This window comes from Balaenoptera musculus, chromosome 17 (genome assembly GCF_009873245.2).
Source record: "Balaenoptera musculus isolate JJ_BM4_2016_0621 chromosome 17, mBalMus1.pri.v3, whole genome shotgun sequence".
Classification (NCBI taxonomy): domain Eukaryota; kingdom Metazoa; phylum Chordata; class Mammalia; order Artiodactyla; family Balaenopteridae; genus Balaenoptera; species Balaenoptera musculus.
The window spans coordinates 2,798,732-2,817,708 of NC_045801.1; the positions used below are offsets into that span (position 1 = coordinate 2,798,732).

Below are 18,977 nucleotides of genomic sequence, written 5' to 3' on the forward strand. Positions count from 1 at the left end.
GCTGGAACCCGTGTCCCCTGCATTGGCAGGCGATTCTTAACCACTGCGCCACCAGGGAAGCCCCAGTCTTTTTCTTTATGATTAGTTTTTTTGGAGTCTCGTTTAAGGAATCTTTCTTTGCCCAAGGGCTACAATTTGATGTGAGGTATATTTATTATTTATTCATAAAACATTTATTGTTCCATTCAATAAATATGTTCAATATTTAGGTATATTTTCTTTTCTTTTGGCCACTCTGCGTGGCTGGTAGGATGTTAGTTCCCTGACCAGAGATTGAACCCGGGCCCTCGGCAGTGAAAGCATGGAGTCCTAACCACTGGCCCGTCAGGGAATTCCCTATATTTTCTAATTTCCATTAAGATTCCTTTGATGACTTATGATTTATTTTAGTGTTTGATAAATTCCAAATGAGTGAATTTTTTTCAGTACCTTGTTGTGACTTATTTCTAAAAGGAGATTGCAGTAAGAAAATGTGTTCTGTATGGAACCACTTCTTTGAAATTAATGTTATCTTTAATAGACCCACATCCTAGTTCAGTTTGGCTACATCTTGGTCCTGACTCAGAAACTTCTGGACACCTAGGTACTTAAATTCCAGCCATGCATAATATATACCTTGGTTTTGCAAAAAGATTAGATTAATAGATTAGACTAAATTTTTTTGTTTAATAGAGTTTCTTATATTTCATTTCTGCCTCTGGAAATACTTGTTTTATCTCCTGCCTGAAGTCGAGGTGTTAATGTACGTTCTCAGCTCTTGGACTCTGTTCTGTCCAAGCTGAAGCTTGAGGACAGGTGACTGCCTCGACTGCCAGTTTGTTTCAGCTTAGCCGATGGGCAGGGGTTCATGCTGTGCCTGCAGCTGCTTCCTTTCAGTGGCATTTGTTAATTAAGCTGTTTAATTTTACTTTCTTAAGGACTGATTGAAGAAAAGGAAAGAAAGAAAATTTCAGTTTGTGGTTATACCAGGGTCTTTTAGCCTAGTGCTTATTTTGCATATCCATTTCATTTTTGTTTTGTTTACAAAAAGTAGCATTGACTTCAAAATTATCAAAATTAAATAATGAGTCAGAAATTAAATTTTATCCCTCCCCTAACGTCTCAGGTATTGGTAATTGAAGGGGTCTGGGCATCATGGTTTGTGTGGGGAGGCAGGTCTTTTTAAAAGAAAGAGTATCTCATCTGGGAAGCAGAAGACCTGGGTTCAAATGTTGCCTCTCTGCCTTTTGTCAGGTGACTTTTGACAAGTTGTTTAGTTTCTGTGAGTCTCGGTGTCCTTACCTATAAAGTCTAGTATTTATAATCTCAGCCATTGAGGGTATTTGTGCAGCTACTGTGTAAAGTTTGGACAAATGTGAAGTGCTAGGATCAGGATCTTTACCCGACTTACGTAGTGGTTTACTACTAAAGGCTAAGTCTTTTGCCCTTGTGTGTTTCCCTGGTTTGTTTTTGAGCTGGTCTAGTCAGTTCATTCATTTGTTCAGCATTTATTAAACACCTGTCTTGTGCCTCATACAGTATTAAGCCCTGGTGATACAGACAAGAGGGGAGTGGGACTGGTTCAGGTCAGTGGCTGTGTCACAGCAGGGGCTCTGAGGACTGGAGAGCGCGTCCCCATTGATGGTCAAGCTCTGGTGTCGGCAGACTTTCTCTGTTGAAGGCCAGACGGTGAACACTTCAGACTTTGCAGGCCGCATATCGCCTGTTACATTTTTTTTTCCCTCTTTAACCCTTTACAAAAGTAAAAAACATTCTTAGCCAAGGAACCATACAAAAACTGGTTGTGGACCAGATGCAGTGGCCTCTGCAGGTTCTAACTGTCTGAAAGGATCTGTAGAAGTCGAGTGGAAAATGGGAAGCAGGAAGGGCCTTCAAGACAGGACCCACCCTGTGCAACGGTGTGGAGGCGTGAGGGGCCAGGGTTTGTGGAGCTGAATGTCTCCGTCACATCTGGAGTACAGGACAGGTCGGGTAGAGGAGGAGGTGAAGTTGGCGTTATAGGCAGGATCAAAGCAGTTTGTACTTGATTCTGATGTAGAACAGATTTGTACGGTTGGAGGAGGTTTGGACTGGATCAGCGTGGGCGGTGTTACAGTAAAGCAGTTGAGAAGGGGGAGGAAGCACACCTTTGTCACTCAGGAAATGGCTGCCCGGTGTCACTCGCTAGTAAAGTGACGGGCAGAGTTCAGATGGTCCAGTTCCACAGCTTGTGTTCTTTTAATCTTACAATTATGTTGTACAGATAAATGAAGAAAGCCTTGATCAAGGGCATGACTGAGGAACGGAGAGAGAGGGGACTGATTTGAAGCCCGTTTCTCTGAGTTAATCTTCAGCGCCCTGACCAGGCAAATGACGCGGCAGGGCCGCGAGAGGGGTCCAGGGTAAACTCTGGGACAGCTCCCAGATTTCTCCTGGGGTGACAAGTTCATGAAGCTCTCTTTGGCTCTTGAGTTTACTAGGGATCACAGTTGCTTGAGAAGGAAACATTGTTTCCTAGGTCCATGAGCACCCAGAAATGAAGTTGTAAGCCGAATTGTGTGTAAATGTGTGTTGTTTTTCCCTGGGGAGAGAACTCTAGGGCTCTTGTTGGATTATTAAAAGGGAGCCCAGCACCCAGGGGGAGTGGCTTCCCTGTTGTTAGATTGTATACTTCTGGCACTCTGCAAAGGTTTAAGCTAATCATCCAAATCACAGAGGGGTTTTACTTTAAATGTAATACATCCCAAACTGCCAGGTAAACCCCAAACACATGCAGCCCCTCCGAAGTGAACTGTATCCCCAGCCTTTCCCCCCTCAGAGACAAAACAAGACACGTTTTTGGTACATAGAAGAGCTGGCCAGGTGTGTGGGACTCCGACGGTCCTGGAATGTTTTCAACATGCTATTGTACGTTAGAGCTGAAGCTTACATACTGTTAGGGCATCTCTTAATAGTCACGTGGCTGTGAGAGATGGACAGGTGTCACCTTTAGGTAGGATTTGCTAGCATCAAAAATGAGTGTAGTTTCTTCCTGGGAATGTGTGACCTCACAGCTAAATTAAGGAGGCCTAATCAGGCAGGAGGTTCTGAGGGCTCAGAGGTGACTTCCCAGGAGCTGTGCACGGGCAAGACCTTTCCCTGGGCAAGGTTCATATGCTTTACTTGCACAAAGCCTAAAGAAGTTAATTATTATTTCTGTCATTACTAGGGAGTTCAGGGAAGTATTGCCTTTAGATAGAAGATATATGTTGCAAGCCACGCAGTATAATTCACCACAAAACTGAAAAATCAGAATTTCTACACCAAAGTAAAGATGTCTCCAGAAGTGTGTCATCCTTGACACCTGTCCTAATGTTTTTATAAGGGACTTGAATAAAGATCAGGAGTCATGCTGGGAGACAGCTCATTTCTAGAATCAGAATTTTAAAATATTTTGACAGGTTGTAATGAAGTGCTGAAATCAATAAGGTAAAATTAAAATTTATCAGGAACAAATGTAAAATGCAGACATAAATCAAAAAGAAGATCAACTGAGAAAGTTGAAGATGAGTGAACTATGTCTTAACTGTACCTGTGTGTAGAAGACAGGGGGATTTAGTTGACTAAAACGGATTGTCAGACATTTCTGTAAAGGCACACAGTTTCCATAAAAGGAAATATCTTAGGTTTTTCAGACTAATAGGCAAAATCAAGGATATTATGTAAATACTTCTATAATAAGAGAGAACACAGAATTTCTACAAATTTTGCATGGACAGAATTCAAATTATAACTGAGTATAATTTTTTTATAATACAGGTCCACTAATGAGAAGAATGGAATTCTCTTTTGGGGGAGGAAGGGGATAACACTTTCCTTAATTGGAGTTTTGAAGTTAATGCTCCCTGTCTTTGGCGTCAATTACAGATATTCATCTCTTAATGCTGATCTGCCCAGGAGGTTTTATGTGCTTCACCTTTGAAAATGTCTTTATGCCGATAGGTACTCTCAGATCCTGATATCAGTGCAGGAGTATATCATTTTAATTGAGCATATTCATTGCTTGGAAGGCATTTATAGAATTCTATTAGGTTCTTCTTGATATTTGCCTTTTAGCATGTCATTATATTGCAGATTAATCACTTCCAATTGATGGTTAGAGGGGGGCCTCAACTGCATAGTTAAATGGATTTTGAAATATGTAAATTTTCATTATACTTGGCATCAGGGTTCAAAAAATGCTGCTGTAGCTTAAACTCAGAAATGTATCTGCTGTGGATTTGTGTGGGAATGGAAATCTCGCTTGTCGTTGTGACTTTTGATAGCACGGGGAGAGTGTAAAGAAGCGTGGTGTCACTTGTGATTCAAACATTGGCTGTCATTGAAATGACTTTACCGCAGTAGAAGTCTCTCATATAAGCACTGTTGTGCCTTGTAATTTTAGGTTGAATTCATTAAGAAATATTATCAAGTCTTTAGCAACAGCTAATTTCATTGAATACAACTTTTCGATAACAGTGATAATTGAAGGAGGGTCTTTTTCAGAAGAATTTCAGTCATGGCTCTGAGGTCAGCAAGTCACAACAGAACCGACCCCCAGTCATTAGACTGCTGTGTGGGAGGACAAGTTAGGATATTCCAGTGAAGTTCGCTGTTGATGCTGCTGGTTCAGTAACACAGAGCAGATTAAAATACTTTGCACAGAGTACGTGCTGATGAAGAACACAATGAATAACCATAGTTTAAACAACTATGTTTAAAAGCTTTACAGGTTTTAAAAGCTGTAAATGTACAACTTACATTTTCATAATCTTTGTAAATTTGTCCAGCCAGCCCTTCTTCTCTGCTTCCCATGTATTTTTTTTTTTTTAATTTTTATTTATTTATTTATGGCTGTGTTGGGCCTTCGTTTCTGTGCGAGGGCTTTCTCCAGCTGTGGCAAGCGGGGGCCACTCCTCATCGCGGTGCGCGGGCCTCTCACTATCGCAGGCTCTCCTGTTGCGGAGCACAGGCTGCAGACGCGCAGGCTCAGCAATTGTGGCTCACGGGCCCAGCCGCTCCGCGGCATGTGGGATCCTCCCAGACCAGGGCTCGAACCCGCGTCCCCTGCATTGGCAGGCAGACTCTCAACCACTGCGCCACCAGGGAAGCCCCCCATGTATTTTTAAAAAAATATTTATTTGGCTGTGCCGGGTCTTAGTTGCAGCATGTGGGATCTTTAGTTGCGACATGAGAACTCTTGGTTGCGACATGCATGCGGGATCTAGTTCCCTGACCAGGGATCGAACCCGGGCCCCCTGCATTGGGAGTGCGGAGCCTTAGCCACTGGACCGCCAGGGAAGTCCCTCCCCATGTATTTTTACTGTCATCATTTGTATTCCACTTCAGGTTGTACTAAATTGGTGTTTTCTCCAGTTCTTTGAAAATATTCTCACCCGTAGTTCCACATACACTATTCTTGGAGGCCAGTTCCTCAGTACCACTGGCTCCTTGAATAAATAGCCGATCAGTGTGGGAACCATCTGTTGACGCATCAACAGCCAAGGAAAGCCACCCAGAATCATGTGCCTTGTTCTTTAATTGATTATTAATGTTGTTTCCCATGTCCTCAACTCTTGCAACAACTGTTCTTGCTGAAAGGCTGATAGTCTTAAGCAGGTTTGTTTTTTCTCAGCACATTTCTTTGGCCGTGCAAACATCCGTGTAAACTGAGGGACTGTCTAGGATCTTGAGCAGAGAAGTGGTGCGTCTGATTGAGAGTCCGAGTCACGTGCGGCGTTTGGAACAGGCGCTGGGGTGGCCAGGGCGGGAGCAGGGAGGCTGGTGCTGCGTGGGCGCGGCTGCTGCCGTCATGTGGGTGAACGCGAGGGCGGCTCGGGTCAGCCTGGTGCTGGGGGACGTGACGCCAAGGGCAGTTTCGGGGCGTGTTTTGCAGGAAAAGCCGACAAGATTGGGTGGGGAGCATGGGAGGAAGGGTTAGGGATGACACCCTCAGCAGTTGGCTGAGGTGGGGTTGACCGCGTGCGGAAGGGTTGTGTCGGAAGGCCGCGCCTGAGCTTTGAGGGGTCTACTGGGCATTTTACGCCGCTCTCTTTGGCGATGTTTCACTGCTCTGAGCGGGCTAGCAGCTGCTCCCCGCATACAGTGCATCTGTCAAGGGTTTGGTCAGGAAAACAGAAGCCACTCTAGACGTTTTTTCAGTATAGGAACTAGAATCCATCACTTCTGTTGGTATAGGGCTGGCAGGGTTGAAGGTCAAGGAAGCAGCCATTACAGTGAGTGTGTCCCAGGAGCTCATCTGGAGTCAACAGTGATCTGGACAGTTGGAGCCGCTGCTGCTGATCTCAGTGGTTGAAGCAGGTGGTTCCTGGGGTCTCCCTCTGGGGCCTCTGGGAATTCTCTGTGGAAGCCACTCTCGCTCTCAGCTGCCACAGTTGGTGAATTCTTTTTTCTCCCTACGCATCAACCTGCAGCTATGCTTCTGCCCACAGCTGCCTCCTGAGAGCACTTTCTCGTTCATCTTACCTACCCGTCTTGCACAAGTGCCTCTTATTGGTTACCTCCAGCCCTGAGTCGTGGCAGGAGGGGTTTTGGGAAACCCAGTTCTGGCTTCTCCTCTGTGATGCACAGGAGAGGGTGGGAGGTGGTGGCTGCGACGCAGGGTTGACAGCAGTCCGTGCAGGACAACAGCTGGGCAGCGGGTCTGAACTGGAGACACATTTTAGAGTTAGCAGGAGACAGCATTCAGAGTGAGCTTGCCTGGGAGGTAAGCACGGCTAAGAGGAGAACGGACAGAGCCCTGGGGGCTCTGGAATTGACTTGTTAGAGAGAGGAGGAGGCACCTGTGAGCTGAGACGAAAAGAGGGGAAGACGGCATCCTGGGAACCAAGAGGAGGGGAGAGGAAGTGACCGACTCTTGTCAGGTGAGGCCAGAGTACTGACCACTGGATCAAGCGGTTTGGAGATTATTGGTGATCTTGGATAGAGAAGTTTCTATGGAGTGGTGGGGACCAAAGCCTGTGGGTTTAAGAGATAAAAAGAATTTGTGATATTGAGTATATTGGGTGTGTGCTTGTTTATGGGATTATTTGCATAATAGCTGCTTTAAAGGCTTTGTGGGTTAATTCTAACATCTGTTTCATCTCAGTATTGACTTATCTTGATTTTCTTTTCCCATGGGAATCAGAGTGTGCCTGGCTCTTCCTATGCCGAATGTGTGTGGAGCACATCCTCCACGTTTAGGGTATTTTGTTAGGGGCTCTTTGTCGTATTTAAATCTGCTAATTTGGTGGTGGTTTGAATTCCAGTCTCCTTTCCTAATCCACCTGCTACTGTGTACTTTTCATTAAATAGCTTTTGCAGTTGCTCCATCCAGGTTTACTTTGCTGTCTCCAGGAGAGACAGGATAGAGTGTGCTTTACTCTTCCTTACCTACTAGACCTGGGACCCTGCACTTGCACACTGCTTCCATTGTGCAGGTAATGATGGTTTTCTGGTTCATCTGGCCATAATGTCCAAATGACTGTCCCTTGATCAGTTACCTCTCTCTGTCCTACAGGAGATGCTCCTTCTAATTACTTCTTGAAATTGGTTCATAGGTCCTTCTTTTGGTGTCTCTCTCAGGTGGACAAAATGACCCTTAGATATACTGTAATAACCATTAGTTCTTTTGAGTATGATTGAAGGGTTGACTTGTCTTGAATATATTAACTGTGCCTGTTAATTAATTTGAGTAGAATAGTGTTTTGTTAATATTTTTAAGCCTTTTGCACAGTAGAATTTTCTGGGGATGTTATTCACAGTGCAAAATAGAGCAGTGGTTAAGAGCATGGACTTTGGACAGATTTTACTTTGAGTCTCAGATCTGATCCTTGCTCCCTGTGTGATGGTGACCAGGTTGCTTAAACTCTAATTTTGTTATCTCATCTGTTAGGTAGAGATGATCATAACTCTCTTACAAATGTGGTATAACATAGTTCGTACATGGCTAGTCATATAAATAAATAAGGAAAGAATCAACCTGATGTTCAACAAATACAGTTCCTAACAATGTAGATATTTCTGTCTTCTGTCGTGGGGATTTGAAGGATAATCTTTTTTTTCTTTTTTTTAAAGATTTATTTTTATTTATTTAGTCTGCGCCAGGCCTTAGTTGCAGCACGCATGCCGGATCTAGTTCCCCCATCAGGGATCGAACCCGGGCCCTCTGCTTTGGGAGCGCGGAGTCTTACCCACTGGACCACCAGGGAAGTTCCTGAAGGCTAATCTTAATCATTCTCCGATTTAGTTTGATCAGTTTCTCCAAGAACTAGCAGGCAGTTTATATTCATCATTTACTCTGCAGGCATAATAGGCAATCTGTTACTAGTGTTGTTGTTAATATTGTTTTTTCTGAATTTAGTAACTTTACCTCTTCTTTCTTGTTAATGTATTCACTTAGTCATTAGTTTAGTACCAGGCATCTCAGAGATGCCTGAGACACTGCATCCCAACCTGTGAGCAGCACCACAGTCTCGTATTAGAATATATTTTTGGCTAGAAAATTAGTTGAAGCATAAAGAAGCTTTTGTTTGTCCAGATGATTTTCATAATCATATTCACATTCTTTATATATTTTTGGTTTTTCAGAAAGTTACTTCTGACCTAATTTTTTTTAGAATACATATTGCAGCTTGCCTAAGTACAAACTGTTGGTAGACTGAGCTTAGAGGAAGGGCAGCCTCGTGAAAATGGTTGTATAGTTTGGACATTGGAGACCGTCACAGTTAACTTAAATTGTTACGATGTTGTGGGTTAAGCAATAGTGGGTTTCGGCCTTATTTAGCACTTAACATCAAACGACCAATTCTTCTCCAGGAGTTCAGCCTACATGCTTAATTCGAGCCAGATATCTTATAATTTGTCAGTGTGTCATGTTGAATGTTACTCAGCTTTAGGAAGAGTTTTTCTGCTGTGCTTGCTTTGAAAAGCCCAGATCATGTTCATTGTTTTAACAATAATATCTGGTTAATTTGGGAAACCAGAATAGCATCATGATTTTAAAAGTGCTGTTAAGCTAGTGTTTGAATCCCTGATCTCTCCCTTGCTTGCTGTGTGACCTTGAAAATTTCTTAATTTCTTTCAGACTTAGCTTTCTTATGTGTAAAATGGGAACACTAATAGTAACCAGCTAGAGGCGTGAGGAGCTCGGACTTATAAAGCACTTAGGAGAAAGGCTGTCATTGTATGATGATTAGGGTTGTTATTGAGACTTACTGAGAGATGGATGTTAGAAAGCTGGCCACGTTGGATTGTGCATTGAAATGAGAACACTATAAGCAAGGTGATGGAAGGAAATATTTTACCTGTTAATGAAACACAGATTTAGAGTGTGCGACTGGTGGGACATTTTAGTTTGCATGTTAGAAAGGGAAAGGGGTTCAGAGCAGCCCAGGTGTCTATTTATACCCATCATAAAACACACCATTCATGCCCAAAATGTAGAGAGTATCCATCTTACAAATACCTTCAGGGACCTGGCAGTGTATTTTATTGTATAGTGAGACAAGCTTAGTTTCTGTTTATCTATCTGGAGCAAAATATTTTATTTATGTATTTTAATTATACAGTTTGGGAAATATCTAGTTTTCTCCTCTATTTGAATTAGTTCAAATTTCTGTGCTTATATTTTATCAGTTTTGTAGTTAAAATGCATAGCTTCATATTCTTAATAAAGATAGATTGGCTCACATGATAAACAGGAGTGCTGGGACTCAGCATGCGCTGCGTCTCCCACTGCTGACATGGCAAGCGAGCAGGCCTCCTGTCGCTTAAAATGAAATGTTGCTTCTTCTTGAATTCTCCTTAAAATACAATATGAAGCAAAGAGCAGTTATAAGGCACTCAGAAGCTGGTGTATCCATTCCTTTATTCAGGCATTGTCACTCATGCATCAAGTATATGTTTATTGATTAAGTGCTCTAGGTGTTTGATACAGTGTATACTATTGGGTATATAGTGGTGAACAAAAACCAGACCTGGGGAGTGTTTTGCCTTTCACAGTAAGAAGAAAGCCATTTTTAAGAGACTTGCATTTCAATGAATGAAGTTTTCAGGTTTGTACTCCTGTAATAGAAAAGAGGTCAAAAACAGACAAGAAAAGAAAAGAAAAGGCAGAGGGCCTCTAAAGAGCACATGTTACTTACCTCCTGCCACTGACTGGAGTTTTTTGAGCTTAACTTTGGTTTTATTTAGTAGTGTTTCGGTCCTGAGGCTGCAGAGCTGAAAGAGGCTGCCATTGTCCCTAGAATCTTGCTGTTTGGGTGGAGGGAGAGGCTGACAGATCGGGTCGGATTTAACATCCACTCTAGTAAGCATATTAAACCGGAAGCTACACCACAAGGGTCCTTGGGGGCAGGGCCGTGTCTCTCCTGTTGACTGATGTGTATTCCAGTGCCCGGTACCATGCGTCAGTCACTCCAGAGATCCCTCTGTCAGTGGTGGGTTGCTGGGGGAGTGCAGGAGAGAGGGGCGTGGCTCCCTCCAGGTGTGCATCCTGGTTCAGCCAGGGCAGGAATATCCAGGTGGAGGGAGCTGCAAATGGCATAGAGGTGTGAGGGAGGGCACATGTGTTCTGTAAACTGGAAGTAGTTTACCTTTGCTGGAGTGTAGGATTCCTAGGAGACCAATGTTGAGAGATGTTAGGACTCTGGAGAGTTAGTCTGGGCTTGATCAATAAGGGCCTCATGTCATAACGTACAGGAAGCCAGATTCCCTAACGCCCAGGCTGACACTTTTCATATTACACAATGCATGCCGTGTCAAAAAGCATCATCACGTCTCGGGGTACCAATCCATTAGTGATAACTTGCCTATTGAAATTCTGTAAGCCATTGGTGAACTTTTCATCTTTTGGGGAGGATGAAGATATAGAATAAATATTTGTTTTCTCAGGAATAAAAATAGTTTAAACTCTTGAAGGACAAGCACAGTCTGTATGTCTTTGACTTCTAGTTCCCTAGAAGAACGCCAGGTATGTAGAGTAGGTACTCAGTACGTGAATAAACGCAAAAAAAACCTTTGCTCTCATGTGCACTGCTGTAGCAAGCATTGCACTGGGTTCTGGAAAGTGATCGCTGAGAAATGGCCCTCTACAAGGTCTCCAGGCGAGTGAGGGGCAGAGAGAAGCAAGTCATTGGTGATGGGACAGTAGGTGAGTACCTTGTAGAGAGACGCACAGGGCAGTGTGATGGATAGTCACCTTCCTTTGACCAGTGAATCCCGTGTTCTTAGTTCCTTCTATGCCTGCTGCTTATTTTCCCCATACTTTCCGATAGCCTTTTAGTAAATCTTCCACAAGGTCAGTCACATACACTCTTCTCATTCTCTTTCTGGGATACGATTTCCTGGAGATCTCTGTTTTCTTCTTTTCTGAACTGGTTGCTCCTTACGCCTTTTCCTGTGGTGTTGCCCCTGGACGTTCCTTTGCTCTCATCCTTTGGCCTTTCTCCAGAGTTGAGTTTCGTATTTGTGGTATCGCTTGTGTATGTCTTTCTTGACTGACTTCTTCGTTTGGGTGGAGCACACCATACAGAGGTGAATCACTTCAGAAAGGTGGTCCAGTGTCTTTGGGCAGGTGCGGCAGCCTCCCTCGTTCCTTTCTCATGAGCCACGTTGCTCCGACTGTCCTCTCCTGGCGCACAGCTCCCGTTCTGGAATCTCCTTTCACCGTCATCCTGGAGATGCCCTCGTCTCTTCATCGAAGCTCCTGTTTGTCCGTGACTTCCTCCTACTTTGTTATGCTCACATGTTGGTGGAGGACTTTCTCCAGTGGCTTCCTGAGGTGGGATGCTGAAGAGGCAGAAAGTCTGAGAGTGAGCGTGATGGAGAAGGCGGCCGGGGGTGTGGCCGGTGCGGGGTTCTGTGTCGGCATCGCTCTGCTCCATCGCCTCCTGTGCGCCATGTTACTGGTGTTCAGTTCAGAAGCTTATTCTAATTTTTTATTCTTCGTATGTAACTTTTTTCCTTTCCATCTTTAGAAGCTTGCAGGAATTAAAAAATTTGTCCACGTCTTTCTAAATGTCATGATGTGTGGGTCTCTTTTCATCTACTGTTCTGCTTATTTAGTGGAGACCTTCATTCTGGTAACTTTTATCCCTCAGTTATGGGAAGATTTTTTCAAGTTATTGTGCTGAAGATTTTCTCCCTTCTGTTTCCTTGTTCTGTCCTTATGAAAGTCTTGTTATCCACAACTTGGGTGTTGTAGACAAGTTCTGTAATTTTCTTATACTTTCACTCCAGTATACTTTTCTTCCCTCCCTCCCTCCCTCCCTTCCTCCCTTCTCCTTGCCTTCTTCCCTCCCTCCCTCCCTCCCTTCCTTTCTTCCTTCCTTTTTATTTTGCTTTCAGGGAGATATCTTCAATTTGACTTAACCTTCTTCTTTAGTTTTTTATTTCTGTGCTCAGCTTCTTTAATATCCAAGAGTTCTTTTTTGGTTCTTTTAAAAGAACATCCTGTTTTTGTTTATTGATTGCAGTGTCTTCTTATCTCTAGGTTATTGATTGTATAGTTTCTGTTTCTTTCAAGTTATTTCCCTCCTTGCTTCCTTCCCTCCCACCCTCCCACCCCCGTCCTTCCATCTGCCGTGGACTGGGCCTTTTGACTTTTACATCGGGATATTCTGGGTGGGCCATTTGTTGGGGAATCCCCAGTGTATCTTTAGGTCTTTCTCCTTGGCCTGATCAGATTCCCCAGACTCTTATCTGTAGAATTCTGACTACAGAGTTCTGGGGGCTGAGTGGGCGGGTGGTGGGAAGCTGGAGCATCCACCGTTGAGCTGTGTATGCCGATGAAGTCCGCCTGTGTTAGTGCAGCTGGACAGGGGGACTTCAGTGCAGAGACGCTCTGCTCTTTCCAGGGAGTGACCGTGCAGTCTGTGTCAGAGATGGTGTTGGGGTTCTGGCTGTGGCTTAAGCAGCTTCACCTGCTCCTCTGTGCTCAGGCCTCCACCTTCCTTGCCCCCAGTTGTCTGCACTGGTGCTGCCGGTTCTGAGCCTTCTGGGATACCGATGTGTAGATGGAATTGGGTCTCAGTTTTTCCCACTGCGGGCTTAGGATCTGGCTGTCTTGGCCTGCTGAGTCATTTACTGTGCTTACAATCTTTCATAGTTTCCGTTTCCTCCAAGTTTTTTTTCTTCTTTTTTCTTCTTTGTTTTGTTTTGGTCTTTATATTCCATGTGAGAAACTTTTCTCACAGCTTCCAGAATTCTCTTTTTTTTCTCCTTTCAGTTCTGCCTGAGCTATGTTTCGTTTTTAAAATTTTTTTATATCTCTTTAGTATGATTTTGGTGGGAGAGGATGAAATAGATGTATATATTGTTGGTGATCTTACCCTGAACTTATTCGCTAACTTTGTGCCTCATTAATATATGCTTGTTGATATGCTTTAATAGTTTTCAGTTTTCACATGTATTTTCTTAACTGGAATGTAGGTTTGAAGACAGGGACTTGATAACATGTTTTTATCCCTCGTTCCAGGTCTGGCACGGCATACGTGGTAGGTAATGAAGCTGACTGAGGGGGATGAACACAATAGAGCTTTGAAAAAGCGGTGGCAAAGGTGGTTTTATAAACGCACGTTGTCTTTTCTTGTCAGGTCCTTTCTGACTGCTATGGAAAGAGGAAAGAGAAACTAGGAGTATTTGTAAATCATCGTTTGACTTCGTCACAGAGTTATGGTGGCCTTCTGAACTGTGAGTCTGATTCTCTTGCAACACTTGTGTCTTGGTTTTTTGTTTTGCTTTGATTTTTCTTTCCCCTGTCTCAGGGTTTCTTTGTCACACAGTAGAAACAAACAAAAGGTAGTGAATTTTGCAGAGTAAGTGAGAGAAAAAACAGGAGTTATTTAGTACCTTTTCTGTGTAGATACTATGTATATATTTTTGCTGAGATAATGTAATAATAATGATTAACAACAACAATAACATCGCATGCTTTAGAATAGTGCCTGGTGCCTTATAAACACCAAGTTATAGCTGCTGATGGGTCCTCACAATAACCCCGTGAGTGAGGTCGCCCCTCTCCCCTCTTTCACGTTTGCATAACTTAACTACAGAGAGGTTAAAGGTTACTAAGCTAGTAAATGCAAAGCTGGGATTCAGACTCAGTCTGGTTCAGAGCTTGTGCCCTTTACTCTGGTACCTGATTTCTCATGGGCTCTGGATTTAGATGGCAACTTACTACTTACGAACTCTTTACTAGCTACCTAAACCTAGCTTTCCCATCCAACAAACGGTGTTTTGATAGCACCTCCCAGGGTGGTGAGAGGTGTGTAAGGTGCTCAGCACTCACAAATGTTAGCAGTTATCATTCCGTGGGAGTTTTCCCATTTTAATGAGAGGAAGACTGGGCTCTTTGTAATTTGTAACTTCGGAATTTGTTTCATGCTCCGCCGCTGGGAAGTTGTAAACTTGAGATTCTATCCCAGTTTGTCATTTCCAAAGACTGCTCTTTCTGGTTAGTTTAGTGGTAAATCAAGGACAGACAGTTGGTAGACGATTCATACATCTCTCCTGGGGTACTGGCATTGGTAAGCACTTTGTTGTACCAATATGTTGTGTTGGTAAAAGCCTCATGAACTTGGACCTCATGGATTCAGCATTCATGACAATTTATAACTGTGTTGAATTTCACTTTGGCCAGTGTCCTTGTCTTGGATGTCCAGGTGGCGGGGCCCTGGTTGTTTTTGCATTTCCTTCTGAAGGTCAGCTCACTTTCCTCCTTTGTTCTCTTTCTTCCCAAGCCACTTGTGTTTCTACAGAGGCTAGGTATTAGGGAAGGGAAATTATGTCATGCAGTTTCAATTTCCTAGCAAGGCCCGGAAGTCTTACTCCTGTTTTTCCAATTCCCCCTGCTCTTTATTGGCTGCAAGTGGAGCCTCTTCTGCATGGCTGTGCCGGGTGTGATTATGTCGCAGGTCGTGAGGTGACAACCTTGTTTCATTCCCTCCTCCCAGTCCAGATTATATGTTTCTTCCTGTAACTGTAACATTTATTTGGGTGAAAGTCTGTTTCCTAGAGTCTTCGAAATAAAAAAGATTTTATTTCAGCTCTGCATCTTTTCTGCTTGACCCGTAGGTAGTTTTTGCTAAATGCTGAATGAAGGAATATTTAATGCTTGACACAAAGTAAGTTCTCTTAGTAGATCCAAACAAGAGGCAGAATATCAAGTGTAGCTTTTCAGCAGCATTAGTGCTTAAAAATATCTCATCTTGGTACAGCACAAGACGGTTACATGAGGGGACAATATTTAGTAGAAGTTACTCAAAAATCTTCTTGATATAATACGCAGTGGAAGAAAAGCCTGACGGGAGGGTGGTGAGATGACAGGCCAGCTCCTGATGAACCAAGAGCCTCTTCCCCAGCTCAGTGGAGCTTTTAGCACCAGGACATAATCTACTGATTCTGCGTTGGCTCTTTTTTTTTCCCCCCAGTATTTGAAAATATATAAGCCTAGGAAAATAACCTTCTAACCAGTGTTCCTGTAATTGTTTCCCCCAGCTCCAGACAAACGGTCAGACCACATGAGTAATTCTGGCCTCCCCCAGAGTGAGTCCAGAGCTGCGATGCTGAGGTCCAGGCCCCTGGCTCTACCTGAGTGCCCCATCTTAAGCCCCTGGCCCGCCTGAGCCCCTGCAGAATGGCTCTGCTCCCGAAGCTGCTTTGCCAGAGCTGGCTCTTGGTTCTTGCTGTGTTTTGGGGTGTTGGGCTAGAAGGCAGGGACTTGGGATGGAGGAGTTTACAACCGCAACCCTAAGAAAGCAAAGCAAAGTTTTGGAGGAGCGGAGTTGCTGAAATATGTATGGAGATCATTTTCAGGGTTAATGGTTTGTGGGAAGGTGGTAGACAGAAGGAAGGCTGCCTTGAGACCCTCTGAAGACCTCCATTTTGTGAATAAAGACATCTTTTAAGCATCTCGTCCCCTCCCCTCCTGGAGGCCCCTGGAATCCCCCGCTTTAGCCGTTTCTTTTAGCGTTTGCATCCATGTTTCCTAACTATATTTCTGTACTAGTCAGGAGTCACTGACGCATCAATTTTAGAAAAAGTTACATTTTCAACTTCGCTATATAGTTAAATCACAATTTTTGTTTAGACCCATATTTTAGTTTTTAATGTTTCTTGACTTTGTAAACATTGCTCACTGTTGAGCCAGTTAAGGTAGTGTGATTACGTTTCCTTTTTTGTTCAACTTTTTGTTTTCCTGCTTTCTTGGACTTCTAATGGCCACATTTTTTCCTGTTTGCTTAATATTCTTAAGTCTGGCTAAGAGTTCTCACCTTCTCTACTAGCTCTATAAGTAAGGCTGATCAAGTATTTTAATTCTGTCTCACCCCCGGGCACACCTGCCCTTTCCCTGCCTCGTCTGGACAGATGTTCCTCCTGCCTGCTGGGAACGGTGCCCGGGTTGAAGAACATAGGGCAGATGGTGCAGGAGCAGGGAGACAAGGTAGAAACGCTGACGGAGAAAAGTATGGTGGGAAGTTCAGAGGGAGGGGGAGACTGTCTTCCTGGGGGAGCCTGCAGGGAAAGATAAGAAGGGCTGGCTGTAGCTGGGGAAGGGCATTGCAGGTAGAGAAAGCGCAAGAATAAGCACAGAGATGGACCTAGATTGTACAGAGACTGTACATATTAACTGAGTTACAGACTCTACCCTTAAGAGACTTAAACAGGTTTACATGGGAAATGTGATTCAGATTGTTAAACGTCCGATGTAAATTTTTAACGTTGTCCTAAAACCTGAGCATAGGAGATATCAGGACACTTGAATCCAAGTGATAATCTTAAACTGTTGATTTCATGTATTGATTCATGGAAAAAAATCCTTATAGAGCACCTGTCACAAAAACTTAATAAAATTGGCATCTGGCTGTCCAAACCAGTCATTGGCGCCGGACTGTGCTGAAGCTCCGCTCCGGTTGTCAGGCAAGAACAGGGCACTTAAGAAGCTATTCCAGAAACTGTTCCACATTTGGCTGCACTGGGAATGTGGCAAGCAGAGGGGGTGGAAAATGTCACTGAGGTGTGTAAGCACCAGTCTCATTTGTATGGCATAGCTATAGCATCCTGGAGGAAAGTAAGCCGTTCATGACGAAGTCATGTGACACCAAGGGTGATTAGATTAGATCCTTTTGCAAAGAAGTGTCACTGCATTTGAAATGCTGAGGCAAAATCCTAAGAAATAAGGTCCACAGAGGCTTTCATGCTTGCCAGCTCCAGGGCACCTCTTCTGTAAACACCTGGTAGTTTTCACGTGTGGTCGGGACCCTGCACCTGCATTTAGTTCAGTGCGTCCGGCGTGTGCACGTTACCTGCTGTGTGAGCCTCCAGTTTCATGCGCACAGCTCTGTGAAGAGCGCATCTTTATCTTCCCAGACCCACATTGTGATTCAGGAACTTTGGGTGAATGTAATAGTCATAATAGCTTCCATTTATGTGTCAGTCGTTGTGTGAGTTAGAATATTATTTAATTTTTTATAGTAATTCAGGAAGGTAGCATTTACTATTCACATTTTGTAGATGAGAAACGGGACTTAGAGATGTTAAGAAACTTGCCCAAGGTTTCATATGGTGGTTATCAAGTTTTCAGGTTCCTTTGCAGTAAGTCTTAGCCCTTGTGCTCCTGCATGTGGGTCATGCTTTCATAGTGAGGAGAGTCGTGCTGCCTGCTGAACTGCCCGTGGACCTTCCCTCAGTGCTGTGCTTCCTTTCTGTGCTGTCAGCCACGTGTCGACCACGATGCGTGTATTCAGCGTGTATGTGTCGCCCATGCTGACTTGCGTTACCACTGTATCTGCAGAGCTGTGCAGGTAGTTGCCAATCAGGGGTCCCTGGCTCATACTGAGGAAAGAATGTGGTTTTAGCAAATACTTGTAAAAATAGGGAAATCGGTCCATTCCTGTCCCTAGAAGTAGGGAGACACTTTTCCTGTGGTTTTTACATTCAGAGTAAGGAGAAGAGGGGATTTTTTTTCTTTCTACCTGTTTTGGCATATCATAGATATTTTTTTTGGGGGGCGAGTAGGGTGTTGGGAATTGGGATGGTAAGGAAGCATTTTAGATTTTTGTCTACTCATGAATTCTAAGTGGCTTATCAAAATATGCAAACTTTTCAGCATTTCTTCTTTGATTAACTGTATATTAAAAAGGATAGATGTCTCATTAAAAAGAACAAAAATTTGCCACTTGCAGCAACGTGGATGGACTTGGAGGGCATTATGCTAAGTGAGATAAGTCAGACAAAGAAAGACAGATACTGTATATTATCACTTATATGTGGAACCTGAAAAATTACAACAAACTAATGAATATAACAACAACAAAAAAGCCTCACTGATATAGAGAACAAACTAGTGATTACCACTGGGGAGAGGGATTGGGGAGGGGCAGTATAGGGGTAGGGGAGTAAGAGGTACAAACTATTAATAAAATAAGCTACAAGGATATATTGTACAACATGAGGAATATAGCCAATGCTTTATAATAACTGTAAATGGAGTATAACCTTTAAAAATTGTGAATCAGGGTTTCCCTGGTGGCGCAGTGGTTAAGAATCCGCCTGCGAATGCAGGGGACACGGGTTTGAGCCCTGGTCCGGGAAGATCCCACATGCGGCGGAGCAACTAAGCCTGTGCGCCACAACTACTGAGTCTAGGGCTCTACAGCCCGTGAGCCACAACTACTGAAGCCTGCGCGCCTAGAGCCCATGCTCCGCAACAAGAGAAGCCCGCGCACTGCAATGACGAGTAGCCCCTGCTCACCGCAACTAGAGAAAGCCCACGCGCAGCAATAAAGACCCAACACAGCCAAAAATAAAATAAATAAATTAAAAAAAAATTGTGAATCACTATATTGTAACCTGTAACTTATGTAATATTGTACAGCAACTATACTTCAGTTAAAAAAAAAAGATGTCTCAGTAAAAATTTCAATTGAAAAAATGGCCAAAAGGTTTGATTAGGCATTTCATCCCTTTCATATGGATAA

At 43.6% G+C, this 18,977-nt stretch overlaps 1 protein-coding gene across 6 annotated transcripts in view; it reads left to right on the forward strand.

The window, feature by feature from the left end:
* PTK2 (protein tyrosine kinase 2) overlaps window positions 1–18,977 on the forward strand; it is a 253,830-nt gene that overhangs the window by 16,819 nt on the left and 218,034 nt on the right. For 5 of the 6 annotated variants that reach the window (XM_036830829.1, XM_036830830.1, XM_036830831.1 and 2 more), the window contains exon 2: window positions 13,593–13,689. The exons of the other annotated variant lie outside the window; for it this stretch is intronic. The gene's annotated coding sequence lies outside the window, so the exon portion shown is untranslated. The remainder of the gene's footprint in view (window positions 1–13,592; window positions 13,690–18,977) is intronic. 6 annotated transcript variants of the gene reach the window in all.